This window comes from Drosophila guanche, unplaced genomic scaffold, assembly GCF_900245975.1.
Source record: "Drosophila guanche unplaced genomic scaffold, DGUA_6, whole genome shotgun sequence".
Taxonomy (NCBI): domain Eukaryota; kingdom Metazoa; phylum Arthropoda; class Insecta; order Diptera; family Drosophilidae; genus Drosophila; species Drosophila guanche.
Window position 1 is genome coordinate 2280944 of NW_022995753.1, and position 15497 is coordinate 2296440.

At 42.6% G+C, this 15497-nt stretch overlaps 1 protein-coding gene across 2 annotated transcripts in view; it reads right to left on the reverse strand.

Annotated features, from left to right (window-relative positions):
• Positions 1–11433, reverse strand: part of LOC117588643 — a 62382-nt gene extending 50949 nt beyond the window's left edge. Inside the window, exon 1 of one of the 2 annotated variants that reach the window (XM_034280076.1) lies at positions 11295–11433. The gene's annotated coding sequence lies outside the window, so the exon portion shown is untranslated. The remainder of the gene's footprint in view (positions 1–11294) is intronic. The other variant, XM_034280075.1, reaches the window with a different exon arrangement.
• Positions 11434–15497: the final 4064 nt, after the last annotated feature.

Below are 15497 nucleotides of genomic sequence, written 5' to 3' on the forward strand. Positions count from 1 at the left end.
TGCCATGGATCTGTCGAGGACAATGAATATGCATACACACACACACACACACACACACACACACACACACACACCCACACAGACGCAGCCAAACATAGAAATCGACGCATGTGTGTGGTAAGGGGAAAGCGAGCTCTTGGAGCCGGACTGGACTGTATTGAATTATTGATCAGAACAATGCTTTTTTGGGGCTCTTCAATTGATTGTCCAGCAAATATAAATTGGGAAAACTTAAAGGATTTCCAATGGGTATGACAGAAAACAACCCCAAAGCCCCACGGTGTGCCACAAGTCCCCCCACAGCGTAATTCGGGGGCCAGCCGACACGAGCCGAATGTGAATTTCTGGCTATGGCCAGGAGGGTTGAAGGGTTGAAGTTGAAGTTGAAGTTGAACCCGCCATTCCACTCAGCCTCAGCCTATAAATATCTACTTGGGCGCGCTCTGGCCAAAACCAATTAAAATGCAGTTAACGCAGATTGCAGTTAATGGAGGAAAGAGAAAGAGGCTGCAGGCTGGCTCTTTATGCTACGTTTATTTGTGGATTTGGTTCAAATCAGAGGATGATATTCAGAGCCTTATTGGTGGGTATCCACACAGACGTATCTGTAAGGCAATCTGCAAGTGAGGTGGAGTGGCTCTGAGGCAAGGCGAACCTTTGATAATGACTACAAAGTCAGACTGCCGAGCTGGGGGCAGCTGGTTTATGGCCAAGTGGTGACAACAAATGGCGACAACGAATGGCAATGGCGCTGGCGACTGTGGCTGAGAGATACGCGCTCGTCTTGCAACATGTTGTGTACTTTTTTTACTGCTTGCCTTGGCCCTTCGCCCGGGGTTCCAACTACTTTACACCAAGTAGTAAGAAAAACTAAACGAGTGTGCCACACACGCGTGCATATGGCTTTGTGGGGCCGTGGCCGTATCTTTGTATCTGAGTATATTTTTGTGCTGTCAACGACGTCAGCTAACGGACAGAATGACGCTCTGTGGCGTGTCCGTGTGTCCGTGTGTCCGTGTGTCCGTTAGCCAGAATGAAAGTATTTCCCTTAAGAGCTATTTTCTATTTTTAGCCCATGCCTTTATTTGCTATTCTTGTTGTGGTAGAGGATCCGCTCACACACAACACACACAGAAACACATGCAGGAATATCCAGAATTTGTAATTTAACTGCTTTGCTTTTATGTGCGTGTGTCGGACATAAAAAGCAGATGAGAATGAAAGGCGACAAAGTTTTTGGCACGTACTCGCACTGGCACATTAAAGCTTTAAAGGCGGAGGGAAGGCTTGGCCTCTAATTAACTGCGTCTCAACTTTTCCAGCTGCTCCACAAAGGGAAAGGGCTAGAGTGAGTGGCAGAAGGTCGTGGCAAAGGGAACCAGAGCCCACTCGAGTGCAGCTAACAGCTAAGTAATTTCAATTTGAAGCGCTCAACGTCAGATTTGCCACACACGCTCGCACACTAAGGGCACACAGCGCTACTGACGCCATGTGGCACATATCCGAGCGCTGCCTGCATATTAAAATGCTGTCAAAATTGCACGGCTAAATGTCATTTCATTTGGCATTGCTCTCGTTTCACTCACTCGCTCTTTCGCCTTTCCGCGTCCCCTTCGCACCTCTCTCTCCTCTTTGTGTGTGCCAACCCCGCTCCTAATGGCTGCCGTCAGCTGCAGGACACACACATATATTACGTCTAATTACCACGCCCCCAAACCGACCGACTTTGGCTTTATTCTCCCACCCACCGCGCACACACGTTCCAACGCTGCGCTTCTTCTTCGGGCAAATTCGATTTGTTTCTCTAAAACAATTGAACCCCAGTCTAAATTCAATTAGGGTAGTAATTGATTTTTGGAAATCTTTATAGTTTTGGTGGCTCTCCCAAGCGCTTTCTTTGATGGCTTCATCTGTAACTAAAGAATTACCAAAATGATAGCGAGTGCCAGTGAAGGAAACCCACTCCGATGACTCAAGCTTCTATAGCAGTGAGCTTTCGACAACATGCAAACCAAAAGCTCAAAGCCATGCCACCAGCCTGGAGGAGAATTTAGAAGAAACAAAAACAAAGCTCAGATTCTTCATGGATCCCCAAAGGGGAAGAATTATTTAACTGCCTAAAACTAAAATTCCTGGGCCTGTGGCGTTGACACGCGACAATCATTGGTCATTTGCCTTTTAAACTTCCCCTGTGCGCTGCTAATTTTCGTTCGTGCCTAACAAATAATTCAAAATTTAATCATGCTGAAATTGAAAGTTTGCTCAGAGTATTTTCTACATAGGAAACTATTTAAAAGTGCCTGAAAATGTTTTGAAAGTGTTCCTCAGTGTTTTGTGGAGTGCAGAAAAGAGTCCTCATGCGGGTAAAGCAGAAATTGGGCCAAGAAGCGCGTGGGCTGGAAATTGAAGTGATTTGAAGTGCTGCATCGGTTGGGGAGTGCGAAGGGATCGTGCGAATTCCTTTACCTTAATTAAAAAAGTTTACAATTTCTCCTGGCATTGTGACAATGGCATCCGCAGCCTGTCCCCTAGGGTTTCCTTTACCCCTCGGGTGTGGTGTATACTCTCGTATGTGTGTGTGTGTGTGTTTGTATGTCACATAATAAGCAGGCAAAGTGCGTCAAAAAATCAACTGTTAAACAATGAAAAACAACTCTCTCGTCTCTCGTCTCTCTTCTCTGTCTCTCTCTTTTTCTCTTCCTGTACGCCCTGCGCTGTCTGTGGCTCTGTTTCCATCGCTCTCTCTCTCTCTCTCTCTCCGTCTGTTGCTCTTTTGCCAGCTCACTCTTGGGCGATGGCTTTGAAAAGCCTCCGGGAATCAGCTGCCAACTTATTTATTCCTTATTTTATATTATTTTGTTCTTGTGCTGTGCTGTGCTTTTGTTGTGCTGTTGCTGGCAGAAAGTTTGAAAATAAACTTGCGTCATAAAAATTTAAAAATTTCGGCCAAAGCACAAAACACAACACACAAAACGGGAACGGTGATGGAGATGGAGATGGAGAGGTACAAACACATACTTAGACGGAGCCAGCAGAGAAATTTGCGTTAATTTAACGGAACAACAGCTGAAATGAAATGAAATGAAATTAAATGAGATGGAACTGAAAGCAAGCAAAGAGCTTGCGAGAGGAACAGGAACAGGAACATATTCTCGCAACATGTTCTGAAATGCTGTAAGAGCGGTAATTCAGCAGCGAGCAGGAGACATTTTCCTTCCAAATATTTCAATGAATTAGGTTTGAGCATTCCCAAGAGTCGTTCATAAAAGTAAATGTGTTTGAAAGAGTTTTCGGAAATAAATTCCATTTCTTCATTATTTGCAGCTGTTGGGCCCGATCCTTTTCTATATTTTATGATCCGACTTTAAGGTCATAAAACCAAGTAGAAGGCAACACTTTTTGTTTGGTCTACAAATGCGGCGGAATCTTGCCCGCTTTCTTTTTCTCCATTTCGTAGTCTCCAACCCTCTCTCTCTCTCTTACTCTCTGTTGGTTACTGCCTTGCTTTTTGGGCTTTGTCTTGGCCAAGGCAGCGTGAATGACGGAGAAACGCATTAAAACTGATTTATTGCCGCAGATAAGTTTGGATTTATATGCCAAAGTCAAAGCCCAGAGTTTCCCTGCCCGAGAGCTCACTTTAGTCGGCTAAGACTCGCTCGGAGGTCTCTCTGCCTCCTGAAGGCATCCATCCACAGGCACATTTAATTAAGATTTAACCTTTAATTACGATTTAAAAGATTACAATGTCGAATTCACGCAATCGCCCAATCCCATGCGCCCCACTGGGGCCCACTCCTCTTTATTGGCGATTCCACTTTGCGTCCCGTTACTCTTCCATTGAAGGCCACTAATGCCGAGAGCATTCGCCGATAAGTACGCTGCCACAGGAAGGATACGATTATGTCGATAACAATGGCTGAGCAGAATGGAATGGTAATTGGAATGGCATACCAAAACCGATACCCACTTACCCCCATGCACGCGGCGTGCTAATTATGCATGGCTATGGGGCCTAGCTATGGCCCACCAACTGATACTTGGCCATAATCGTTATCGTAATCGCCATCTTTATCGGCCTTGTATACCTCCCTCCCTCCCTCCCTCACTAGATGGAAATGCGAATAAAGTAGCGATGGCTTGAACGAATTGAAATCAATTTCAATTTAAATCCATTCAAGTTTGAAATTTCTTTGGCGCATAATTGTGCAAATCTTCACTAAGCTGCAAAAATTCTATGAAATGTATTTTCTGCAGACATTCTGCAGAATGTTTTGAGCCTGGGTCTGTCTCTCTGGCTTATTCTCCATTGTTGTGCTTGGCTTTATTAAGGGCTTTTGTTAGGGCCGCTAGTTTGAAGATGCTTGTCTTGTCTGCCACCTCCAATGCCGCCTCCTGCGACTTGTTCTCCTTCAAAGGTTTGGGCGTTAATACTCATTATGGTGTCAAACGCAGTATCTGGGGACCCACAGACCGTCTGTCTCTTTCCTTTGTCCTACTGTCTTTCAATGAGCCTTCAGCTCTCTATCCTCCTGCTCTCAGACTAGCTTGACTTTCCTTTTTTGCTATTTCATTTCATTTTATTTTACTTTATTTATTTCATTTACGAGTGTATGTCCATGGTCTCGTTCTTGGTCTTCGTCTCGGTCTCGGTCTCGGTCTCGACTTGCGTTCATAAGTTTATTATTTATAATCCCACTCAAGTGCGACACTTTCATGCGAGTGTGCTCACGAGTATGGCCCCCTCATGCACACACAAACACACCTACACTTCTTATACAATCTATGTGTGTAGGTTCTTGCCTACAGTTTGGCTCAAACATTCATACACATGTATGTACCTCCGCCCTTGGCAATCAGTTTATATTTGTATGGTTTATTAACAATTTGCGCGTGCACCGCCTTAAAAAATAAAACAACTCCAAAGTTTTTATGGCCGCCCAGCCAGAGAATAGGAATTTCGTTGGTCTACTGTGTATAGCTTAATGGCCACCACTGTGGGACTCAAAAGTGTCGCATCAGCACATGAAAGCCGCACACGAAATTGTTGAAGTTGGAGCTAGAACTAGAGCTGGGGCAATGGGATGAAATGCTTTTATTTCCCTTTATTGCCAAATACGCTTACACTTGTATGCCACACACAAAGTCCTGACATCTTCCTCGTATGCTGGGCTGGAACACTTTGGGAATAGAATTGTACTTGAGATATTTGCTCAACGCTCGCTCCAATCGATTAAACAGACTTGTAGCTTTCAAACGGAGATACCTAAGGATAAACCCTACTAAATGATACATAAGTGAAAGAAAAGATTCGTCTGGTTGGATAAGGGTACATGTACAGGTAAAGCAAACTCTGCTGCAATTCTAATTAACAAACATTGAAACAGATGAATGCACTCGTCTCTCTACTTTTTCCACTCGTATGGCCAATCGCAATGAAACTTAATTTTCAATAAGCCGATTTGCCAAATTGCACATTTATCGGTCAACATTTGGCCAGCAGTAATGGACATTTGCAAGTTGTGTAAACATTTGCGTCAACTTTCAGAGAGCTCTTTAGAAACCAATCTGCCAATAATCTGCTGAAATATGCTTAATAAACATTTATTCAAATGCGAGACAGCTATGTGGAAACATGTAAATGGAAAATACTGATGCATTCAATCAAATGTGCACAGATAATTTCGAGTATTCATTTGAAAACAAATCTTTCAGCACATTATTGTGGCATTTTGAGTGTAGGAAGAGACTCTCTGCTCTTCGGAATTGAAGTAAGGTGCTTCCCAGTACTAGTTTATTGATGCATCAATCGAATTCTTTCAATTGTTTCAATGTTTTCATGTACAAACGAGCTTTCTCAGCTGCAAACGACTCAACAGCTTTAATGGCAATTCCGTAAGAAGCTTTTACCAATCAGACTCTGCCATTGACTTCTTCTGAATGGGTTTCGAGTTCGTTCCACATGCAAGATAGCATTCACTGGCATCGATTACCCTCTAACGGGTCATTGTGTTCGCCAGCGCTGATGGTTGTCGTTGACCCCCGTCCTACTCGTCGCAATGATAATAGAAGGAGCCTGAAAACTTATCGATTTTCGAATTAGCTCACATATTCCAGTGTGCGTTTGCGTGTCTCCCATATGTGGCAGGCATTCAAATAGCGGCAACAAATGTCGCCGTACACACACAGCACAGGCTCAGACGCACAAACATATGAACAAGGGCTCAACAGGAGCCGAAGGAACGACTGTGGGCAGAGGGAGATGTTTGTCGCCGCAAGGCAAAAGTGAAAGAACAAATGTCAAAGAGCAACCCAACGCCGTTGTCATTTCCATCTTCGTCGTTGTTGTCGCCGGCGCCTCCCTTATTGCCAAAAAAAAAAAACAGCAACTGAACGAAGAGTAGAGAAAAGACGAAGAGGCAGAACGGTGGACAAAAGGGCATGGAGCATTCGGAGAGGGGAAAGGGCAATGCGCTAAGCACAGCCGCCTGTTGAATGTCTGACTTACTCTCTATCACCTTCCACGACCCGCTAAACGGGCTCGCTGACAATGAAAGCCATAAGAATGCCGCTGTCTATGCCAGTGAGTGAGCGAGCGAATGAGTGCGAATGGGAGAGCGTGTGCATGAGGGTGGGTAAAGCATTCCATTTGCCTGTTTAATGCAATTTGTTTTTGCTTCTGATGAGGTTGCTCCTCCGTACTATGTATGGACACTGCCGCTGCTGTGTGCGTTGTTGTTGTTTTCACTGCAGTGGCGTTGCTGCTTCTGCTCTTCTTTTCACTCCCAAGTATAACTGCACTCTGTTCTCCTCTCCCAGATTTCTTTTTGTTCTCCTGCAGCAGCGCGCAGTTTGCTGCTGCTAACTTGGTGGCAGTTCGTAAGCAACGGTTTCAACAATGACATGGCATAGCGGTACAAATTTCGCGTATGCTAACGGAAGACATGCGTTGCACAGTGGGCGAGTTAACTCAAGTTAAAGTTAAAAAACATCCCAAACATTAGGAAGCTTGGAATATGATGTTTACTTTACAACTGTGCAAGAAAATAATCAGTTTAATATTTAGTATTGATAACAATACGCACACCTATTAAATGATACCAAAAACGAAAGCATACGTTCCATATGTTACTCTTAATTTACTTTTAGAACTACATTATTTTACTTTTAAAGGTTGATTAAATATTTGCACACAGAAATAATTTTCAACTTTGGTTGCTCATATCTGATAAAGTTAAAGTTTTTTATTGATTGTTGAATTTGTTTATTCATTGCATCCACAGCGTTCACAAATCTTTCACCTTTTGCCAACTGTTTTCAGCTGAGGTCCCTCTGTGCGGCGTTACCATCGATGATGAATCACCATCATCCGCGTGACTGAATTCGCTGCAAGGCGAACGAACTGGTCCTTCTGTGGTTCTACATACATATGTTGGTTCTCATCAGATTTTTCCCAACTTTAAACTTTAGTTACGCCCTTTAAACATTCCATGGATGTGGTGTGTGTGTAGTACGCAAGAGAAAAGCCTGTGGACTGGACTGGACTGGACTGTGTATCTTCTAAGCCATATCTCGCAATATCTCGATTAGTTCATGGTAACAGTTCATTTGCAGATTTCAGAGCTTTTCTTTTTATCGCAGGTGGTACGTATATTATTTTAGAAAATGAATGTCAATGACAGCTTCATTTCACATCTCTCTCTCTCTTGCTCTCTCAGGTATGATACGAATTTCTTTTTGCCCTCGCTGTGGGATATATGAACACAGAACGAACCCACACAAACACACACACACACACACCCGAACATGCACCGAAAACATGGCGTACAACGGTAAAGAAAAGTAAGAACAACAAGGAAACAAAATGTGGGTGGGGTGTGTGCGGCAAGGCAACAAAGCAACAACTAAAATTGAAAGGCAGACAAATAAGAACCGACGAAGGGGAACAAGACACACCACACACACACAGGGAGAAAGGGATGGTAGGAGGGCGTTAAAAGGGATGCTGTGTGTGAGAGTAGCTACGGCAAGAACAACACTGAAACGCTGAGCAACATGATAAAGGCCCAAAAATCAATTTCTGTGTCAATTTTTGCTCGTCTGCCCCTGCGGTCTCCCTCTCACCCACTCTCATCGCATTCATTTTTTTTTTTTTTTGGCGCTCCGTGTGATGAAAACCGAGGGATAAAAAAGTGCGTGCGGTTTCCAAGGGAAAAACCAGAGCACAAAACTTGGCTCATATTTCAGAGGCGTTTCGGGAATGTCCTTGGATGTGTTGTAGCTGCTTTTCGGGGCTGGCTGAAAGAACAGGACACGGGAAGACGCGTCGACGGGACACGCCAGCCAGGGAATGAACCAAATTAAATGCAGTCCTCGCATAAATCTTGTACACAAAACAAGTTGCCATGCCCGACGTGAAGTTCCGTTCCGTTCGCCGAGATGTGCTGCTTCATTGTTATCAAACAACCAATCGGCATCAACAAAAAAAAACAAAAAACATCTCCAAGGACACCAAATAGACCTTACACATTTCTGGCGGCCAAAAAACGGGAAGTGTGTCAAAAATAAATACAATCTTGGGTTATTTATGGAACAAGGCAGCGCTTTACATATGCCACAAGTTCGCATAGCCAACTTCCCCTTCCAATCATCGCAGCTTGCCTTACCAGCTCCGAGTTTATTGAAGATATTCAAATTCGCAATCCAAGAAAATACTTGCAGTGGAAGTGCTTATTTGCTTATTTGAAACTTAAAACTGGGAATACTTTTGACTCTATTGCTGATTATTTAAAATAATCCGAGTGATTATTGCATTTAAGTTTTCAATTTTTAGCTGCCACAGGATCTTTAAAGCTATTATTTTATAGAACGTTTGTTTAGTATAAAGTTACCCAAAATAACTTTCCCATTTGGCTGTCGAATCCTTTGGCCAAATCTGTGTGCAATTTACTTTGGATTACACTTTCGCCTATGGGCAGTGAAGTTTGTCCACTGCTTTTACAACTTCGGTGCTGCACATAAAGCGCCCAAACACTTCAGCGGGTCCACAGAACTGCCCGCATCCCAGATAGGCAAAAAGAAACAAATCAAAGAAGCAAATTATTGCCATTGCTACTACCTGCTGCTTAGCTGTTATGAGTTGATTTAGAATTATTTTGTAGGGATTTTTAAACTTATTTATGATAGAAAAACTACAAAGCGGCATGTGCATGCATGTATGCACCATCTGTGAATGAGATGTCTGGCCTTAGGGCGCTTGCTGGTGATGAATTTGTAAGGCAAAAATAGAAGCAGCTTCCTTAAAAATCCTGACACTCGCAACCAAAATTAGACGTCAGGCAGCAGAAAGGTAATCCCAGCTGAATCCAAAATTTTCGTTTTTTGGGTGCACACACGGCTGGGTGGCTGGGTGGCTGGGTGACCGGTTTCCCGGGGGGAATATGTACAGCTGACAAGCGAAAATCCTGAAGTGAATTTAGTGTACGTATTTTGCGTGTAGTTTTGATGTTGATGTACATGGGTTTTTCTGTTGTTTTTTTTTTTGTTGATATTTTTTTATTTGTATTTTTTGGGGTTATATTTATTGCGAGCGACAAGTCGGTCCATTTGTGTGTGCACAGCTCTTGTTGTTTCTATATCTTTTCGGCCACGCCCCCCACTTCCACACTCTTTGTGTTTGCAACAAAGTTGCAGGTTATTTATGCATGTACACATGTGTGTGTGTGTGTGTGTGTGTGTGCCGCTGCATGAATTGACGAAAGCGCTTTGATTATTTTACAGCCTTTTCTTCGTTCGATTTTCGCTTTGATTTTCCTCGCTCTCTCTATATTTTTCCGTCTCTCTTCTCTCTCTCTCTCTCTCTCTCTCGGCTGCTGTTGCAGGCTGCCTGGGAAATTTATGCTGACATCGCCTATATTTATAGACACCTTCACCTGTCTTGCCAAAAGTCACTTACGAAATTAAATTTGTTGCTGTTTTTTTTTGATTTTGTTGTCTTCTCTCTCTCTCTGTCTCTCTGGGCCCCACCTCTTATTTTTCTCTCGCTGTCTACCTCTTACTTGTCTGGCAACCCTCGCTCGAAAAGGCTTTTTTGTGGGACTGTCAACAGATTCGCCAGACAATCCCAATTATGCTCGCTGCACATTTGAAAACAAGCAAATACTGGGGGAAAATGCAGGAAAATGGATGAAGTTTCTGGCAATTTGTGTGCCCAAAAGGTAAAATGAGGAAAGACATCGCCGATATCTCCACACGCCACTTCTTCTTGGGTTGTGCTAAAAGTTCGCTTTTTAATACACTTTATTTTCAGTGAATTTGAGTGTGGAGCTACACCAGGATGGCGGAGCTACAATGCGAGTAGTTCCCGTGAAGTTTGCCGCAGTTTGAATTGAGTTTTCCTCTCTGCTCCTTTCGAGTGTTCTCCCTCCACCTTGTCTTGTTTTGTACAAAAATGAGGAGAGAATTAGCGGGAAAGTAAGAAAATTCAATGTCATAAGAGCAGGAAGTTGGAAATACAAACGAAAACAAAAACAAAAACAAACCCAGGAACATGTCTTTGACATATTAATAAATTATTCTAAAGTTATAAAGTATTCTTCTGGGCCCACACACTGCCCCCCCCCCCCCCCCCCCCCCCCCCCCCCCATCCAGCGTCCTAATGGGGGGCCCCCTCTGCAGGCTCTTTTATTATTTATATTACTTTATTGTGCATTACAAAATGTTGTTGTTCTCGACATCGTCTCGTGCATTTGACTAATTTCATAAGAATTGTCTCCCATTGCCAAAAGCAAAAGCAAAATCAACAAAAATATTCAAAATAAATAAATACTTGGAGCCAGAGACCAGATCCAAAGTGGAATATTCGATAAACTGGAGACATTTCCAACATTTATATCTAATTGTTGCCCTATCGTGGAAGTTAACTTTCGTTAACGTTAAATAGCTTAAAGCTGCCGGATGTCACCTCAATCAGCAGCTCGGGCCCACCTTTTACACCTCCCCATTCGCTCGTTTACCCTTTAAACGCAAACATTTGCAGTGTCGCAGAATTGTAAATATTTTTGTAAGTAAAAAAGAAGCAAGTACGAGTAGATAAATAATCCAGAGCGAAGAACAACAAACAACTTAATGTTGTTGCGCTTGTCGTTTTGGATTGTTCATTTTTTAGTGGTGATTAATGCAATGTGTTGGTGTTGGTGTTGGTGTTGGTGTTTTGAGCAATGTTGTGCACTCGCTGCTGGTCCTATATTTAATCTCTATTTGTTCTTCATTTATAATTTACTTATTTGGCTACTCACCCGCTAATGTTTGGGCTTAGTCGTTGTTGTTCTTGGTGATTTTTGGACTAAGTTTTCAGCTTATTGGTTACACAAATCAATCAAACGCCGGACACCCCAAACATATCATGTTCATACATTTTGGTTGTTTGTTTTTTTTCTTTTTCTTTAGAATTTATAAGGTTTTTTGCTGTTTCATCTATAGTTTATGGCACAACAATTTGTATTTCATTTGTTTGTTAGCATATTTATTTAATCAATTATTTATTGCATCAGATCTTATATTTATTGCGGTCGAAATATGCATCGAAATAAATAGAGTCAGGCAAAAAAAACTCCAGCAAATGGAAGCACAAATATTTGGAGACTTATAGAAAACATGAAACAATTTCCAAAAAATACAAGAGATTGGAGGATACAAATGACGATAAGGATGGGTGACATTTGGACAAGCTCCAATTAAATATTTTTTCGTAGAATCTTTCAGTGCCTTAGTTCGAATAATGAGCACTGCAATCTGTGTGAACGATTCCCGGAATCGGGGCTGCATCATGCCGAAAAACACTTTAATTATGCTATTACTAACAATAAGCATTGGCGGGTAGTGGCAAATATTTATTCACATAAATTGTGGTGCAGTGGTTCAAAGGTGTCTGCACCACCTCACCACGCAAATCACAATTTTAATACCAGGGAGAATTTTGTTTATGCCATAAAAACGTTGAAAAACGCTGCACAAAAAGGCTAAACAAATTTCTCTTATGAATGAAATTTTGCCACAAGCGAATGAGTTTCCCTCGCCCTAGCCCTCGGCCTGCCCGCCATATTTCTGTAGCTTGTATTCTGGTGTTCTGGTGCCATCAAACACCTAATGGAAATCAACAAATATTGTTTATCAACTGCATGAGCCGCACACAAGTCTTTAGTTCCTCTGTCGCCTCTCTCGGTCTTCGAATGGATCTCAAATGATGGCCAAGAGCAGCATCTTCTCTTGCCGAATTTGCTCCTTTGAGCCAATCAGATTTGCATTAGGCCCATTCGAACGTTGAGTGACAGACAGAGAGAGAGGCAGGCTCAAGTGCTGGTCTAAGCTGTTTGCGAGTATCAAAGGTAAAGGCAGACTGAGAGCCGACTGGAGCTCTGAAAGAAAACAGAATCAGCAAACTACAGCTGAGTGGAAACTTGAGATTTCCCAAGACCAATGCAGTTTGGTTTTCCAGTTTTGATTGAAGTGCAAACTACCACGTATTTTCCCAGAATTATGTCATTTTCCTACTGCATTTCACCGAATTTTTCCGGTACTATTTTGGTTCTTGTATTTCAAAGCATTGGCTTCAACAAATGTTAAGGTTTGGACTTGTCTTTTGCTGACATTTGCTCCTAATTCTCCAAATTCTCTTTCAGTTATTATTATGTATATAATGAAGAAGCCCCGGAAAGTGTTTTTTGGGCAATGAGATAACTTTTCGATTGAAGATTCGCAAATGAAAGTTAATTATTCCGAGAATGGCCATGTATAATTAGGAGGCACAGCAAACGCTTTGAAACTAATCAGAAAACAATTGAGTGCCGCTGGCTTTAATGCGACAATTTTCATAAATGTTGCAGGCCGCTTTTCGCAGGCATTTCCATTGCGCGCACAGCTGCGACCCAAGCGGCGGATGTGTAATATTTCTAATGCCAAAAAAAAGGGGGCTTGGACTACCCCGGGCAGTGCTGGCCAAAATTAAATGCGCTTCAACGCACACACCTGCACACACACACACAACCACACATATGCGAGTGCAGCAACTGTTTGGGTGTACGCCACACGGCGTATGAGCAACATTTTGATAATTATGCGACGAGGCAGCTGCACGTTAAACACGCCAAATGCAATTAAGTGCTTCAAACGGTGTTTTTTATTTTTATTTTTTCTTGTCACTCTTTTTTTCCCCACCGTCTAGAGTCGCTTCTTCTTGTGCTTTCAGTTGGTGTTTCTGAACGGTTTGTTTTGTTTTGTTTGGTTTCTTTTTTAATTAAAAATTTAAAACACAACGCCCAAGCAGGTTAAATATTAAACCAGTGAGTGCTCGGGCGGTGGGCAGAGGAGACATTTATAAACGTTTGTGGAACAGGCAAGGGGCAGAGGTAAAGGCGGCAATGGCGCGTGTGACATTGAAATGGGGAAGGGACATTTCTGGAATTTTATGGGAATACCAAGTACTTAGTACTTCGAAATTGCTTAACTCGTATTCGCCATGTCTTTTCCAATCAGAACATTAAAGCAGTGAAAGGTGGCACATGTCCAAAGTAATTTAGGCACATTGAAAGTGGTTCCAAGATGAATATCTGAATATTCCGCTGATCCAGATCTTAATCTTGTTTAGTTGGAATTATTTGTATTACAACTGCATGCACAAGTATTTTCTGTCTCTATTTGGCAGATCCAGATCCAGATCAAGCTTCCAGAAACTCCCATAGACATCTTGGAATACGTTCACTATTGTGGAACTGGTGGAACCCAATCGTAAATTGCACTTAACTTTATTCTAATGTAAGTTGATTCATTTAACCCCAGCTTGAAAGCCGCAATGCTGATATATATATATTTTCCACCCAAATCTTTAATCACTTCAAGTTAAAGTTGGCTTTAAGTTTGAGATTATAAAGCCAGAGGGAAATCAAAGTCCATAGCATACTTTCGGGTAGCCAAGAGACCGTGCGATAAGGCTCATTTACAGGGTACACACTGGGTCTAAGGTCTAAGGCCTTTAAGAGCCGCCGGCAGCAACCATTTTCCGAGACTCGGTCTTAGTGCTTTCTGTGGAACAACGCAGTTCTCCCGAGAGAAACAGGACTGGGGCCTCAAACATTTTGGGAATTAACACTTTAAGCTCGAATGGTTTCATTTTTGGCCAAACAACAAGAGGATTGAGCCATGTGCCCCCGAAACACGATGCTGCCTGATTGCGGACAGGTGTTAAGCCGATTTAGTCAGCTTACACCATTTAATTTGCCATATCACAATAATTGCAAAGGGTTCGGCCTGAAGCTTTTGGTTTCTTTCAAATAATTTTGTATGTTTTTAATTTGAATTTTTCCTGTTTCAGTTTATGCTTTGTTTCCTGAACAACTTTTGTTGCATTATTCCAATTAGATTCTGTTCATTGCACTTGAAAAAAACTACAATAAAAAGGGAAACACTCTTCGAAATATTCAAACTTTTCCAATTGAATCAACATTTTGATTGCATTAATAAACATATAATTGAAGTCACCGAAAAAAAAACGCAAATATGCTAAACTTCAGGGAATCTAGAACTCACACAAGAAATTGTTTTTTTTTTTGTTGTTTTTCAATGATTTAACATATTTAATTTTGTTGGATGTTTGGAAGTTTTACATTTGCGCTTTTGCGTGGCCCGCGCAGTCGAACAACACGACAATTTCCCTAGTTATTTTCGTCTGATTTTCTGGGCTTTCTATGGAACACGTCGTGCCGTCGGCGAAGCTGAACGAGAACTAAAATCAGAATCGAAGTCGAGCAGCGAGTGTGCCAGTGGGCCACGAGGCGAGGCGAGAAGTGTTTCGGTCTCGGTTTTTGGTTTCGCATCTGTGCCCCTTCCGGCTCGGCTCCTCGTCGTGAACATCTCCTCTTTCGGCCTTGTCGCATGCGAGAGAATTTTCCTGGCTGCTGTTAGCGGGGAATTTTGTTCGAGCGGACCAAAAATTTCCCTGACGCAGCGAACGAAAGCGAAATCATGGGCGCCACGAGGCACGAGCCCACAGTTCGGCATCTGGGCTGATTTTAGCCATGGCTGGGAGAACATTACCGTTTTTAGCTTCTCTTTTCGCCAAATTGCGGGCCTACCTGTTGCTTAGCAACTCGGACAGGCGCGGAGACGATGGGCTGCCTCGAGCTGGCTTGGGTTATGGTGAAAAGCACTCATTATCCCATTTTCAGGGTGCCAAATACACAAATAAATAGTAGGACGGAAAGCTCTCCCTTCGTTCAAAATAAAGTTAAAGTTTTCTATATACAGCATCAGCAGCTGTTGCCAATAAATTAAGTGAATGAATTTTACGGCTCGTATTCTGGAAAATTTTCCAAAGATTTAGCATCGTACATTTCTGGAGCTCTCCCTCTCTCTCTCTCTCACACAACTCCCTCTCTAGCCATCTCTCTGTATCTCTCGCTGGCAGCGCCTAGAAGTAGGCAAACACTTTTCTGACTCTTGAAGAT